This window comes from Tursiops truncatus, chromosome 5, assembly GCF_011762595.2.
Source record: "Tursiops truncatus isolate mTurTru1 chromosome 5, mTurTru1.mat.Y, whole genome shotgun sequence".
Classification (NCBI taxonomy): Eukaryota; Metazoa; Chordata; class Mammalia; order Artiodactyla; family Delphinidae; genus Tursiops; species Tursiops truncatus.
In genome coordinates, this window is record NC_047038.1 from 119,689,781 (window position 1) to 119,701,210 (window position 11,430).

The following is an 11,430-nucleotide window of genomic DNA, read 5'->3' on the forward strand; positions in this document are numbered from 1 at the left end:
TTCCTGCAGCTTTTCGCCTACGCAGCATGTCATACTCCATTAAATACACATACTGGCTTTATTTTTACAAAATAATGGCAAAGAAAGAATAATATAGTAAAATAATTTCCAAATGTACAAATCTATGAACTTGAAGTCCTTCTTATACATTCATAAGTCCACAAGTCTCTCATGGGCACCTAAGTCCCATTAACATCAAAGAAAGTACGCATACGTCTAGGCCGCGGGGAACATTGAAGGAGGACCAACTTCTTTGTTACCCACAAGCTGCTCTACTGATCAGGGTACTTGACCTTGCCTTTGCTTCAAGAGCCATGGAGCTGGCAGAGGACCCTCTTTTAGAACTTGTTTCCTTATACAAATCTAAAAATAATCCTTCCACAGCAACAGAGGGAAATTTGAGCCCAGTCCCTATTTTAAAAAAAGATCAACTACTGATGTTTATCATTTTAAGGATTCTCTATATTCCCCCCCTTCGTGTTATCATCGCTGCTCTTCTGTGTATCAGCCTCACTTCCCTCAATTATTTTTATTTTCAGCACAAGCCAGCGAACAGTGCATGAGACAAGAGGTGATAATGAAAATGACTGACAAATCATAATAAATAAACAAGGTCAGGTTTGTTCTTAGTTACTTTTTTTGTCTTTAGAAATGGAGAAAGATGAATGGAAAAGTCCCTTCTGAAGGATGGCAATACAGCAAGGAGAGAGTATTTTTACGTATGATTCCTCAGTTTTGTCACTCCATAGTCCTGACACATAAATAGGGTGAGGGCATGGCACTGAATGTGTTGTGAGCAAAAAGCAGTCACATCTGAGTTCCTCATGCTTGGAAATGAAAATCAGTTTTCCTAGAACCCCCAACTTGCCTGTCGTGTCTCACTCACAGTTTATATAGGCGAGGTGGGAGAGTCTGGTGATTGAAGTCATTCTCCTAGGTATGTAATCTCTGCAGGAGTGGATAGATAAGTAAGAGATTTATAGGCACTTGTCTTTTCTACTTATTTACAAGAATGCTGTTAAAGGAGGACGTTGGAAAATAAATTTACCTTTGGTTGTAAACCCAATGCAGAACTGTTATGCTACTATAGTTTCTGGACTCTAACTCTCCCACTACCATGGCCTGGGTAAAGATGGCTAGTGAGGATCCCAGCAAATTCCTGGAATTGCCACAGTTTCCCTCTCACTTGACGGAACAGGGCATACCTCTTTTTCCTCAGGTATGACATTCGAAATTATATCGCTCAGGAGCTCACACTTCACTACTGGTCTCTCTCTAGCCATTCTCTATCTCTCTCTCTCTCTCCTCTCCTCTAACATTTTCTGAATGAGGCAGTATTGTTATGTCACTGTTGGTGAGGAGTGGTGAGGGGCATGGGGCATATGTATATATATACATATATATATATATATTTTTTATTATTATTATTATTTTTTTTTTTTTTGCGGTATGCGGGCCTCTCACTGTTGTGGCCTCTCCCGTAGCGGAGCACAGGCTCTGGACGCGCAAGCCCAGCGGCCGTGGCTCACGGGCCCAGCCGCTCGGTGGCATGTGGGATCTTCCCGGACCGGGGCACGAACCCGTGTCCCCTGCATCGGCAGGCGGACTCTCAACCACTGCGCCACCAGGGAAGCCCCTGGTTGAAATCCTTTACTCCCACTCTCACCTCTTATTCCACCGACTTTTTAGCGTCCACCATCACTTATTTATGGTAACAACTTCTATTTTAAAATGACCTTACTTTTACATCATTTAAAATGTTTATCAATACCATTTATTCCGGCCACTATTGGCTAACCATCTGATTAACAGATTCAACTCTTTTCTGAAAGAAAGTGCTCAACGAGGAATGAGTAGTTTATTCTGAGGGGTTCAATGAAGTCATTATGCCCCCTGAACCAAGAACGCAATTAAGACTAGAAATAAAGTTTCCCCACTCTACAGGGTTCTCTACCCGCAGGTTGACTCAGGTTTCAAATGGGGGTCTTTTTGCATTAAGTTAAACTGTTTGAGGGGAGAGGGGATGTCTTTGCTCAAGTTCTCAGAGAACTGCAAGTTAGAATATGCATCAGGAAATTGCTCTGTGGTGTGAAATTGAAGTGTGGGATTGGGCTTGAGCCTTTAACGTGAAAAGTGTGTACCCAAAATTCTAACTAGATGTGTTTTAAATATGATCCTCTACTCATTTTGGTAAATGCTTTCATTTTTAAATAGGAAATTAAGTCTTTTTATTTAAGCAATTTTATTTAGCTCAACAAACAGTTTTTGAGCATTTTACCAGGGACAAGACAGCCCACTTTGTTCTAGGGGTTTAGAATTAATGACTCCGGTACTAATAGCCAAGCAACTCACTCAGAGAAATAGGCAATACTTGGATATCTCTATATATCTACCAAGGGACAAACTGACTTGATTGCTAAAAGAGGGGCACATAAATGTAACAGGAGGACAGAAGTGAGAGGAATTACATTTGATTAGAAATATAAATGCTGACTTGAAGAAAAGGTACAATTTTAACAACCATAAGCAAAGATCTTCGAGGGAATGATCTCCAAGAGAAGACTTGTCCAAAATTTTAATTAAGGAAAAGTGGATCAGTTAGAAAGAAAATACTAAAATAACTTTTAATATTTTTGAACTAATTATTTAAAATGTTTATTTTTTCAATGTGCCAAATATTTTTGTTCAATAATGTGTGATGGTTTATTTATGTGTCAATGTGACTGGGCCACCAGATGCCCAGATAGTTGGAGAAATATTATTCTGGGTGTGTCTCTGAGGGTGATTTTTGAATGAGGTTAACTTTGAATCACTACTGACTAAAGCAGGTTGCTCTCCCTAACGTGGGTTGCCCTCATCCAATCTGTTGAAGGCCTGAATAGAGCAAAAGGGCTGACCTTCTTGGAAGTAAAAGGGAATACCCTGAGTCTGGCTTGAGATGGACATTGGTGTCTTCCAGTTTTCAGACTGGAACTTACACCATTTTTTCAGTTTGCCAATTGCAGATGTTGAGGCTTGCCAGCTTCACTAATCGAGTCAATTCTTTATAATTAATCTCTCTCTCTCTCTCAATTTCTCCCTCCCTTTCTTTCTCTATCTTCTGTTGGTTCTATTTCTCTGGCGACCCCCTCATTAATACAAATGTATATATTTAATTCATAAATTTAAAAAAGCATATATTTGGTTTATAAAAGTTGCTCAATTTTTTGTGCTAATAGATATGTGTATTCAAATGTGATAATCTTGGATATTAAAACTAGAAAGGTATTTTTCATTTGAAAAATCGGGATGTGACAGTTGACCACTGCCCACAGATATTATCTTTTTAAGGAAAAAATTTACTTTTATTGTTTCTTGAGACTTTCCTTACTCAGATGCTGCCTGCACTGCCCCACTGGCTGAGATTTAATAAAGACTTAAATACAAATAGAAAATAAAAGAGAACTAATTAAAAACACATAACCCCTCACCACATACACCCCGCCATCACCATCACAACAATAACAAATATAAAATCAAATCAGGCATATAAATGGCAGATTTCTGGTATGATCAAATCTCACATGCCTATAAAAATTCTGGACACTGCCCTATCCACACTTTATCTTATAAAATAATCACAGTCCATTACAAGACTCTTATACACACGCTTCTTAAGCACTTGGCTTTACATTTCTTTAATATCTTCAAGTGGTATGTTTATCTTCAATCCTAATATGCTGGAACTAGTGATAACCATGTTGTCATCTTTACAATTAATAGCAAAAGAAAAAAAAAATTCTACCTTAGTTACCTGCTAAGTACCTGCCAGTGAGTTCTGGTTTCTTGTTTGAAGAATGTAATGGGAAGGAGTATGCTGTTGACACACAATCACACTGGATGACAGTAGCTGAGATTTCACCATATGAGGCAAGAAGTGATATTGTCCCCATTATTAAGCCACCTTTAGGAGTGCTTTAACAATAAGTATAGAAGCCATAAAAATTCCATGTATAAATATGAGAAAATATATTTATGTTGTTGGGATAAGAGATGTGATAGGTATTGTAGGTCAAAAGAAAAGCAGTTAAAAGGAGTGAACAGTAAAAAGACAGAATATGTTTGGAAACCTGAGTACTCTGATCTGTCTACAATACAGGATGCTCAGAGGAAGCAGTGATAAGCAAGGCTGATAGACATGGAGGAAATATATTGCCTATTTGTCATGGCCAAAGGGATTATGATGATTTTTATAGGCCTACAGTTCCCAAATTTGTGCAGAGGTTTCTGTCCCAGCATAGGCATTGACACTCCGGTGACAAACAGTCTTTATCAGGTTGCACTTTCTCATGCCTACGCACTTTAATTGCTATTAAGTATTTCCTTTCTGGTTCAGAAATAAAATTCTGAAAGAACTATTTTTCTTTGTTTTGATCAATTTCATGCAAAGGGAGTAGAGGGGGCAGTTTCAGTGTAAACTCAGTCTGCCATCTTGACCCAGAAGTCTCTGAAATCATTCTTCACTCAGCAGTTAATGTCATCTTTTTAGATGATGTCACGTTCATGTCAGAAACTGTCCAGTTGATCCTCACATCCTACTTTTTATTTATGATTTGAATACCATACAAGAGTTGTTCTCGTGCCTTTCTAAATAGTTCTCATACCTTTATGCTCTGAGCTCAGAAAATTTCTACACCATTAGTTTTCCTTCTGTTTATTAAACATACTAGTTTTATTTTTTTTTTCATCCAGACCTGTTACTTTGTTCTGAAAATGCTTGTCCCTCAGATCTTCAGATGACTGTCTACTTCTGATCGTTCAGAAGGGTTTTTCCTGATCTGTCTATCTAATGTAGCATTTCTTTGTCATTCTTTATCACATCACATTATAACATTCTTCACAGCACTTAAGAATATCTAAAATAATTTACTCTTTCCCCCCCCCTTTATTTTTTTTGGCTGCATTGGGTCTTTGTTGCTGTACGCGGGCTTTCTCTAGTTGCGGCGAGCGGGGTCTACTCTTCGTTGTGGTGCTCGGGTTTCTCATTGCGGTGGCTTCTCTTGTTGTGGAGTACGGGCTCTAGGTGCTTGGGCTTCAGTAGTTGCAGCATGCGGGCTCAGTAGTTGCAGTGTGGGGGCTCAGTAGTTGTGGTTCATGGGCTCTAAAGTGCAGGCTCAGTAGTTGTGGCGCACGGGCTTAGTTGCTCCATGGCATGTGGGATCTTCCCAGACCAGGGATCAAACCCATGTCCCCTGCCTTGGCAGGCAGATTCTTAACCATGGCACCAGCAGGGAAGTCCCATTTCTTTACTTTTTAGCTCCCTGAAGACAGGGACCGTATACTCTATCTTCAGTGACTAGACCATTGAAAGAAAATTTTGAACAAATGAGCTAATGAATGAGTGATTGGGAAGGTAGTAAATAAAAATTTAGAGAATAAAGATTAGATTTTATAAATGCAGTAGTGCCTAAATTAAAGAAAGCGTGCCCTATTTACTTAGAATTCAACCCCCAATTAGTGATATTCTATATTATTCATTTGGAATTCAGTCCATTCAGAAATGATTTGGAATGAACTAAGATGGTGGCAGGGAAAATAGAAATGGAAACTAAAAATAATTTTCAAGGAAGTGTCATCAATACATGGCAGGTAATTTAATATGGGTGAAAACCATAAGTTGGATAAGTTTAAAAATCTGACATTGAGTCCTCATTTCTGAGTATCAGGAAAGATAATTGTGTTATTAAGAGAGACTAGGAATATCATAAGGGGGCATGAGTGGATGAGAAAATGCATTTATATAGAATATGCACTGAGTGTGGTGGCTCAGCAGACACCCAGGTGGAGATGTCCATTGCACAGCTGAAATTATGAGCTCGAAGGCTGGGGACACAGATTTGGAGACACAGATCTGGGAATTATCCTCACAGGTGATAAGCGAAGCTGTAGGATCCCATAAGATCATGTGGAACTTTCTTCCTTACTCTATCTAGACAGTCACAGAAATCATCCCTGTGGAAAGCTTTTTCTTGGGAATTTATAGGCATTTCATAGGCGTCAATGAAACAGGCTTTGATTTAAAATGAGAAATTGCTGACCTTTAGACACTGGCATGGGACAGTGATTTTCTTTTCCTAGCTATTTCTTGAGTATGTTGCCTGTGATAACTGCTGGCCAGACCTACAACTCTGGGTTAAGGGAGTATGGAATACAGCATGCTAAGCCTATATGTAGGGAGCACAGATCAAGATTCTGATGGAGAATAAGGAAACATTCATTTTAATGTTAAAAGTAATTTTTTAAAAAGTAAACTATTTTCTAGTTTTGTGTGGGAAACCAATCTAGCATGATTCAGCGAATTTTCAACAGAAGAGACATCCATCAGTCAAGGTCTCTCATTGTCCATATTAGGACTCACTTCACAGTGTGTTTGGAAAGAGATTCAGAAAATCAAGTCATTAGGATATAATCACACATCTGATTATCCTGATGCCTTGAAATGAGAAGTTTTTCACTTCTCTTGAGGTCTATTTTGATTTGAAACATAAAGTTGTTTGGAAGAAATGAGAAGAAAACCTGAGTAGAACACAAGCTTTTGAAATGGAATAAAGGAACTATGAAAGCTCTATTGTTTGGTTTCTCAAAACTATAATGAACTGATTGTTCCTATTTGTTTTGCTGGTATTTTGTATTAATTGTCCATCTGTGGCTAGTATCTGCATGATTCCTGTATGCTGATATTAGTTGATCTTTGAACATCTGGACTTTGTTATCTCTGACATTTCTCCCTTTCATGACCTTTTAACAGTACATTTTTTTAAAGTGCCTGTCCTTGTGGTGAGTAACCATAATCACTTTACAGGATAAACAGATCTGAGAAATTTATTGGACACATAAAAAATACCAGGAATGCATGTGCACAGAAGAAAGACAGTGTGAGAACACAGCAAGAAGGTGGTCATGTGCAAGCCAAGGAGAAAGGCCTCAGGAGAAACCAAACCCTTGATCTTGGACTTCTAGCCTCCAGAACTGTGAGAAAATAAATTTCTGTTGTTTAAACCACCCAGACTGTGGTACTTCGTTATGGCAGCCATAGAAAACTAATACAACATTTGCGTGCAAAATGAGTCTAGTAAACAGACTCATCACACCTAGAAATCATAAGTCATTGAAAGCATACAAGGTATTCAATGTGTGGTTCAGGTACAACCCTTTCCAATCTGCTTCAACTTCCATTTTCCTTATATCTTAGAATGGCCATCCTATCCTCAAACCATGTGAGAATTTTGATGTCTATTCCTACTTAAATCTAATGAGTAGTCATATGTTGCTTAAGCTATTTTTGCTATGGCTCTTGTATCTGAACTTACTTTTAAATGCAACAACCATGTAGTACTTTTGTTAATCAATACCTCTCAACTAAAGTAATATCACAGCTTTTTAAAAAGTTTCTCTGAGACAGTTCCTTTCTGTGCCCTTTTAAATTAAAAGAAAACTTCCTAAAGCAGGGTTGTGAATAACTCATTATTGTACTCAAAAATCTCTATTTTTTATTATTCTTTTCCATTAAAATAGCAATAAATGCTTTTCAAAGGAAATCAGGAAACAAACAAGTAAAAAAATATGCACTACTATTCCTACATGCAGAGTTTAGATAGTAGCAATGTTTGTGAGTTTTTTCTTCAAATTTTTATCTGCTTACATGACTGATCACAATGATACAGTTGTGCACAATGCTTGTACATTTAAGATAAAATTGTGTATAGAAGCAATACAAACTGTTAGGAAAATTAGAAAAATATTGAAAATCCACGAAGAAGAAAAGAAAAAATCCACCAAGAATCCCACTCTGCAAAGACAAATGATAAATACCTATAAGATTTTGATGCATACCTTAGCAATCTTTACTCTTTTCTTCTTTATAGTTGAGATCATCATACAAATTTTAACTAGAGTTAAATAGAAACAATCATAATTCCTAGATAAAAATAAAACAAGGAGGGATTTATGGACAAATAATACCTACCACTGGATTTTTTTTTTTTTTTAGCCACACCAATTAAATAGCAAAACACACGGACAAAAATACTTGGAAAGTTTAGTATGATTTTTCAAAGGTACTGAAAATTACTGAGTTTCTTAGCCATAAAAATGGCCATAAAAAAGGCTTTCCCCCTCAAACTTATTCTTAAGGAGAAAAGAGCCTTTTGTTTTTAATCTCCTAAACCACATGCTAAATGTATAAATAAAGGACTTTGTGGAGAAGGGTTGAACCACTATAGAACCAGTAATTATTTAAATTTCTTCAAATATAGGAGAAATCTTTGTCAACTATGGAGTGAAAGAGATTTCATCTTGGTAATAGTGAACTGAATAATTAGAAAGAGCTAGAGGAAATGTTAAAAGCAAAAACAAACAAACAAAAAAAAAACCCTAAGTACAAACAAACAAAAACTAACAGTATAGTTACATTTGACCATCTAAAATCTAGAAGATTTACCCAACCAAAACCTAGGAGAAGGCAAGAAACTGGAGAGGAAAGGGTAGAACTCAAATCTGTTTTGCCCTGAAGGTCATTTATCCAATTGGAAGTAGCAACTGTGAAGCTGAACTATAGTTTTAGCAGCTTGGTAGGGTGTGCGGGAATTAAAAAAAAAGAGAGAAAAAAAAGCCCAGGGTTCACTAAGGTAAGGATTTTAAACTGCCCCCTATATACCCACTTTGAGAGGAAACCCAGTAGGGCTATACCCTCATAGTAAGGGTGAACCAGAAGTGAACTATCTTTTGTTCCAGGTTACTTGGGTCATTTGGTGACTGTAAACATGAAATTCAGACATAAGTTGATTCTGAATTTGTACCCTCCCAAAGACCTGGCAAAAGCCACAAACATCCTCTCTAGAGGGATCTATAATCATCCTCAGCCTCAAATTATTTCTCTAAATAATTTTCCAAATAATTTGCTGTCAAGGATAACAAAACACATGGGGAAACAAGATATCCACTGTGAGTGAGAACCAGGAAAAACAGGCAATAAAAATAAACTCACAAGCACTTCAGCTATTAATATTATCTGACACAGAGTATAAAACAATTTTGCTTCTTATTTTTTCTTTCTTTTTTTAAAATTTTTATCTTATATTGGAGTATAGTTGATTACAATGTTGTGTTAGTTTCAGGTGTACAGCAGAGTGATTCAGTTATACATATACATGTATCTATTCTTTTTCAAATACTTTTCCCATTTAGGTTATTACAGAGGATTGAGCAGAGTTGCCTGTGCTATACAATAGGTCCTTGTTGGATATCTATTTTATTTAGTTATTATCTTTATTTATTTATTTTTGTTAGTTTCTGCTTTATAACAAAGTGAATCAGCTCTATGTATACATATATGTATAGCTGCTTCTTATTTTAAAAAATAAAGAGCTTGAAAATGTCTGCAGGGTACACAAAATATAAAAGGCGACATAGCAAATTTGAAAAAGAATGAACTAAAACTTGTAGAAATGAAAAAGATGATATGTGGAGTTAGTGGATGCAAACTATTACATATAGAATGGATAAACAACAAAGTCCTACTGTATAGTACAGGGAACTATATTCAGTATCCTGGGATAAACCATAATGGAAAAGAATATAAAAAAGAATGTATATATGTGTATAACTGAGTCACTTTGCTGTATAGCAGAAATTAACAGAACATTGTTAATCAACTATACTTCAATTAAAAAGAAACTTCAATGGATGAATTTCACAGTAATTAAATTTAGGTAAACACAATTGAAGAAAGAATTAGTGAATTGCAAGTAAGTTTAGACAAATTATCAAGAGTGCAGTTAAGGGAGGCAAAAATGATGAAAATAAAAACAAAAAAAACCAATCTATGAATGGAAGACATAGATTGTTAAAAAAGAAAAACTTACATACCTGGAACTGGAATCCCATGGACAGAGGTGAGAAAGAATGGGACAGAAACACTATTTAACAAAATAATACAGGCCCTGAACCAAGATGGCGGAGTAGAAGGACGTCCTCTCACTCCCTCTTGCGAGAACACCAGAATCACAACTAGCAGCTGGACAATCATCAACAGGAAGACACTGGAACTCACCAAAAAAATACCCCACATCCAAAGACAAAGGAGAAGCCACAATGAGACGTTAGGAGGGGCCCGATCACAGTAAAATCAAATCCCATAACTGCTGGGTGGGTGACTCACAGACTGGAGAACACTTATACCACAGAAGTCCACCCACTGGAGTGAAGGTTCTCAGCCCCATGTCAGGCTTCCCAACCTGGGGGTCCGGCAAAGAGAGGAGGAATTCCTAGAGAATCAGACTTTGAAGGCTAGTGGGATTTGATTGCAGGACTTCGAGAGGACTGGGGGAAACAGAGACTCCACTCTTGGAGAGCACACACAAAGTAGTGTGTGCATCAGGATGCAGGGGAAGGAGCAGTGATCCCAGGGGAGACTGAACCAGACCTACCTGCTAGTGTTGGAGGGTCTCTTGCAGAGGCAGGGGAGGAAGCTGTGGCTCACCATGGGGACAAGGACACTGGCAGCAGAAGTTCTGGGAAGTACTCCTTGGCGTGAGCCCTCCCAGAATCTGCCATTAGCCCCACCAAAGAGCCCATGTAGGCTCCAGTGTTGGGTTGCCTCAGGCCAAACAACCAACAAGGAGGGAACCCAGCCCCACCCATCAGCAGTCAAGCAGATTAAAGTTTTACTGAGCTCTGCCCAACAGAACAACAGTCAGCTCTACCCACCACCAGTCCCTCCCATCAGGAAACTTAAACAAGCCTCTTAGATAGCCTCATCCACCAGAGGGCAGACAGCAGAAGCAACAAGAACTACAATCCTGCAGCCTGTGGAACAAAAACCACATTCACAGAAAGATAGACAAGATGAAAAGGCAGAGGGCTATGTACCAGATGAAGGAACAACATAAAACCCCAGAAAAACAAATAAATGAAGTAGAGATAGGCAACCATCCAGAAAAAGAATTCAGAAAAATGATAGTGAAGATGATCCAGGACCTCGGAAAAAGAATGGAGGCAAAGATTGAGAAGATGCAAGAAATGCTGAACAAAGACCTAGAAAAATTAAAGAACACATAAACAGAGATGAACAATACAATAACTGAAATTAAAAACAAATGGGACCTAATGAAACTTAAAAGCTTTTGCACAGCAATAGAAAACATAAACAAGACGAAAAGACAGCCCTCAGAATGGGAGAAAATATTTGCAAATGAAGCAACTGACAAAGGATTAATCTCCAAAATTTACAAGCAGCTCATGCAGCTAAATATCCCTTTTTTTCTTGATGAATCTGGCTAATGGTTTATCAATTTTGTTTATCTTCTCAAAGAACTAGCTTTTATTTTTACTGATCTTTGCCATTGTTTCCTTCATTTCTTTTTCATTTATTTTTGATCTGATCTTTATGAT

General features: G+C 37.6%; 1 long non-coding RNA gene across 4 annotated transcripts in view; it reads right to left on the reverse strand.

The window, feature by feature from the left end:
• Positions 1-10,816, reverse strand: part of LOC109548545 (uncharacterized) — a 50,012-nt gene extending 39,196 nt beyond the window's left edge. For 2 of the 4 annotated variants that reach the window (XR_012332168.1, XR_012332169.1), the window contains exon 1: positions 10,467-10,816. This is a non-coding gene — a long non-coding RNA (uncharacterized lncRNA). Of the gene's footprint in view, positions 1-7,872; positions 7,958-9,906; positions 10,103-10,466 lie in introns of those variants that run through there. The other 2 variants (XR_004526761.2, XR_012332170.1) reach the window with 2 other exon arrangements.
• Positions 10,817-11,430: the final 614 nt, after the last annotated feature.